This window comes from Lissotriton vulgaris, chromosome 1_1, assembly GCF_964263255.1.
Source record: "Lissotriton vulgaris chromosome 1_1, aLisVul1.2, whole genome shotgun sequence".
NCBI classification, from domain to species: Eukaryota; Metazoa; Chordata; class Amphibia; order Caudata; family Salamandridae; genus Lissotriton; species Lissotriton vulgaris.
This window is the reverse complement of record NC_141685.1, coordinates 874,380,679-874,385,340: the sequence shown is the minus strand read 5'-3', so window position 1 is coordinate 874,385,340 and position 4,662 is coordinate 874,380,679. Positions and strand designations below refer to the sequence as shown.

Genomic DNA, 4,662 nt, shown 5'->3' with positions numbered 1-4,662 from the left:
GAAGAAAACAATGGTGTCCGGGGTGCCAGGGACGCCGTCTGATCGATCCGGGAGCTTCGGGAGCCCGAGGGAACCATCGGGTTGTGTACGGTAGGGGCCGCCTTCTCTTCACATCCCCTTTACCTAGCTGTCCTTCCTGTAGGGGGAGGATATCTTGAAAGGTAATCGGCGTTACCCTGTTCAACGCCTTTCCTGTGCAGTGTTTTGAACCTGTAAGGTTGGAGGGACAAGAACCAACGTAACACCCGATCATTGTGTCCTTTATTGCGGGCCATCCATTCCAAGGGAGCGTGGTCGGTATACAGGATGAATTCCCGTCCCTCTAGATAGTAGCGTAGGCTATCTATCGCCCATTTTATGGCCAGTGCCTCTTTTTCTACGACCGCGTAGTTCATCTCCCTTGGAAACAATTTGCGGCTTAGAAATAGGATGGGTCGTTCGTCTCCATTGCGGTCACGTTGGGACAGCACAGCCCCCAAACCTTGATCAGGCGCATCGGTCTGGAGGATGAACGGCAGATTATAGTCCGGACTGATAAGGACAGGATCCGACAGCAAGGAATGTTTCAGGAGGTGGAAAGCTTTTAACATACGGGTATCGGGGTGTTTTAGTGCCTCTTCGGCCTTTTGTTGATTTTTTTAGGAGATCGGTTAGGGGGGCAGCCGTCTGGGAAAAGTCAGGGATAAATCTCCTGTAGTATCCCAATAGACCGAGGAATGCACGTAGCTCTTTTCTTGTTTTTGGAAAGGGGATGGCTTGGATGGCTGTGATTTTATTGTTCTGTGGCCGGATCAGTCCCTCGCCTAACAGATAACCCAGATATTTAACGGTTTGAGCCGCCAGGGTGGTTTTTGCTGGGTTGATGCTGAACCCGTATGAACCCAAGGATGATATGACTTTATGTAGGTGACGCAGGTGTTGCTGCCAGTCATCACTGTAGATGATTATATCATCCAAATAGGCTCCCGCATACCGGGAATGTGGTTGCAGGACTAGGTTCATGGCTCTTTGAAAAGTCGCGGGAGCGCCGTGAAGGCCGAAGGGCATCATTGTGAATTGATAGAGGCCGTCCGGAGTAGAAAAGGCTGTTTTCTTCTTATCTTCGTCCCTCAATGGGATCTGCCAGTACCCCTTGCAGAGGTCCAGCGTACTGATGTACTTCGCCCGTCCTATTCGTTCGATCATTTCATCGACACGAGGGAGCGGGTACGTATCAAAGGAGGAGATTTTGTTTACCTCCCTGAAGTCGATACAGAATCGGATTGATCCATCCGGCTTAGGCACTAGTACAATGGGGGAATTCCATCTACTGACTGACGGTTCTATGACGCCGAGGCGCATCATCTGTACTATCTCTTCTTGAATGACTGCTCTACGTGCTTCCGGGACCCGATAGGGTCTTTGACGTACCGTTTTCCCGGGCTCGGTTATGATGGAATGTTCAATTACCGAGGTGCGACCCGGGGATGTAGAGAAGATCTTTTGCAATGATTGTAGGGAAGCCCGTAGATCCTGTCTTTGGTTTTCGGGGAGATCGGGATCAATGCATGGCTCATAAGACAACTCTAGTTCTGGACTGGTACCAGTTAGAACAGGGAGAGGCCCGACCCAGGCCTTCAGCAGATTCACGTGGTAAATCTGTGTAACATGGCGGATGGGATCTGTTTCCACCTCGTAGGTGACCGGGGTTACTTGTCGCAAGACAGAAAACGGGCCCTGCCATTGTCCCAGTAGTTTGTGGTCCGAGGATGGGATCAAGAGAAGGACCAGGTCACCCGGGGCAAAAGATCGGGGTTTGGTACCTTTGTCGTACTGTTGTTTCTGATGGGCTTGTGCAATCGTCATATTCTGCCTGACTATGTCCCGTATTTGACCCAAGTGTGTTTTAAGGTTCTCTACATACTCAGGGAGGGGTCTGGTCCGGTCGGGTTCGGCCTCCCAGGCTTCTTTAGCCATATCCAACAGGGTTCTTGGGGGTCGCCCATATAGGAGCTCGTAGGGCGAATAGCCAGTGCTGCTCTGCACCTTGCAGCGGATCGCAAACAGAGCCAGGGGTAGCATCTCCTCCCACCTTCTGCTCTCGAGGGCCAACAGTTTTTTCAGGGTACTCTTGAGAGTGGCGTTGTAGCGCTCCACCAACCCGTCTGTCTGCGGGTGGTAAGCGGAGGTCCTTATCTGCTTAATACCGAGTCGTGAACACACCTGCCTCATCAATGTGGACACGAAGGGGGTTCCCTGGTCAGTCAATATCTCCCGAGGGAAGCCTACCCTAGAAAAAATGGAGATCAAGGCTTTAGCGATATTTTGAGTTGTAGGCTGTCTTAGGGGTACAGCTTCAGGGAAGCGGGTGGCGTAATCGACCAGTACTAATGCGTATCGACAACCAGTTCTGGAGGGTAACAGAGGGCCTATAATGTCCATCCCTACTCTACTGAAGGGTACATCAATCAAGGGTAGAGGCTGTAGGGGTACCCTCGGTGGTCGATACCGGCTGTTTTTTTGACAAACCGGGCATGCACGGCAATACAGTTTTATTTGCTGGTAGACCCCTGGCCAATAGAATTTCTCCAAGATAGCCTGTCCTGTCTTCTCGTCGCTAAAGTGTCCCCCCAGCAGATGGCTATGAGCGAGAAACAACACCTTGTCTCGGAAGGGTCCCGGGATCAGTAGCTGGGGTGGTTGTTGTGCCCCTCCCTTCCTGTACAGTAGGCCATTCTTTCGGACGAAATAGGGACCTACTTGTAAAGGGTCTTCGTGGTCGAGAGCACGACTCCAGGCATCTTGGAGGACAGGATCCTCCTGTTGAGCGGCTCGGAACTCCCTGTCGGTTTCCCAGGGGTGTTCTTCCACTCTGACGGGAAGAACAGCAACATGGTTCCTTTTCTCTTTCTTCTTTTGGGTTTTCGTTTTGTGTGCTTTGCCCGAAGCCTCTGGACTTGGCTGGTCGTGTGGAAACGGGGCCTCCAACCACCACTTTTCCAGGGAGTTGGTGGTCTCATGGAGAAGACGAGGTAGTCCAGAGTAATCACTGCCCAGTATTACTTGTTCCGGGAGGGATGGAATGAGGCCAACAGTGAGCGTGGTGCCCTGGTCAGTCGGGTGTTGTACACGTACCCTGGCGGTGGGGTACAGTTTTGTATCTCCGTGCACACATTGGATTGCTACCGTACCGGTCACTGGTCCCACAGGGTTTGGTAGCTCTTGTGGACGGAGTACGCTTTGTCTGCAGCCCGTATCAGCCAGGGCTAGAACAGGGTGTCCCTCAATCCGTACTGGGCAATGAAATATAGGAGGGCTAGGATCTGTGGGGAGGCACACATAATTCCTGGCGAGACCCACCTCCATTGGTTCATCTTTCTGAGGACACACTCGCGCAATGTGTCCGTATCCTCCACAGTGATAGCACTGGGGACCGGGTGGTGGTGCCCGTGGTACAACAGGGTAAGGGAACAACGGGGGCAGTTCCGGCTTCTTGGCTAGGGGAGGTCTCGGTGTTCGGGTCCCGGTGTGGGGCTGAGACCGATGTGGATGCTCTTCTTTGGGCCTCTGAAAGTCTTGGGCGCGGTTGTAAGCGCTGGCAATTTCAACCGCACTTTCAAGGGTCAGACGGGCATGTTGGCGAACCCATTTTTGAGTGGTAGGATGTAGGGAAGCCAGGAATTGTTCCAAATATATTTTGGAGAGTATTTCTTCTTTCGTGGAGGAGGCAGGACGCAACCAGCGATCCGCCAGGTCACGGATGCGAAAAGAGAGAGCCCTTGGTGTTTCTTGAGGTCCTTCTTTGGCTTGGCGGAGCTTCACCCTGTAAGTCTCATCATCAATACCAAGCCTTTCCAAGATACAGGTTTTTATATCGGCATAGGGCGTTTGTCCTTGTACATTGGCCTGTTGATATGCCGCTTGTAATTCACCGGTAAGTAGGGGTCCTAGATAATGTCCCCAGCGTTCAGGGGGCCAAGCAGCAGCTTGGGCCAACCGCTCAAAGTTGGTAAAAAAGAAGTCCGGGTCCTCTCCCGGGACGTACTTTTGAAGGACCACAGAGGGGAGGGAAGCTATAGGTCTTTGTTGGCCAAGTACATCAGTGAGCTTTCCCATAGCTTGATCCTGGGCCGCCCCCTGACCCTTCAACACGTCATGTAATTGACCTCGGTCATCTTCGGCGGTTTTTAGAAATTGTTCCATCATTTTCCCCAGTAGTTCCTGGGTCTCTGCGAGCTTCTGCACAGCGGCCTCCATGCTTCCGGGAAATCCCACTTCTGACACCACCTGTTGTCGTGGGGTTGCGGCGGACCGGAATAACAGGCGTGGAGGCCGTATGTAGTGAGCGATGTCTATTTATTAGGGGGGTGCACAAAGTCAAGGGTAGACCAGAGTCTGGGAGGGGGTGTCCACGTTGTGGAAGGTCCGTAGTCACAGGTCCCACAGATAGCTCCTGGAGGTGCTTGGATAGCACAGGTGGTGGTAGAGGTGCCGTCGTCCAACAGGGGGCTCTGGATCCCTCCACGGGTGGTGGTTCCTCGGAGGCGTGCAAGGAGAGATAAAGAAAGGACCGTTAGTCCGACCGTTTCAAACGGTATGGATACCTTATGCCGTCACCGGGAGTGCGTAAGAGAAGGCAGACAGTGAGGGAGGGGTTAGGGTAGAATACGATCGGGAAGAAGA

General features: G+C 52.7%; 1 pseudogene; it reads right to left on the bottom strand.

Annotated features, from left to right (window-relative positions):
* Positions 1-2,428: 2,428 nt before the first annotated feature.
* LOC147748057 (uncharacterized) lies at positions 2,429-4,236 on the bottom strand (annotated as a pseudogene).
* Between the last annotated feature and the right edge of the window lie 426 nt (positions 4,237-4,662).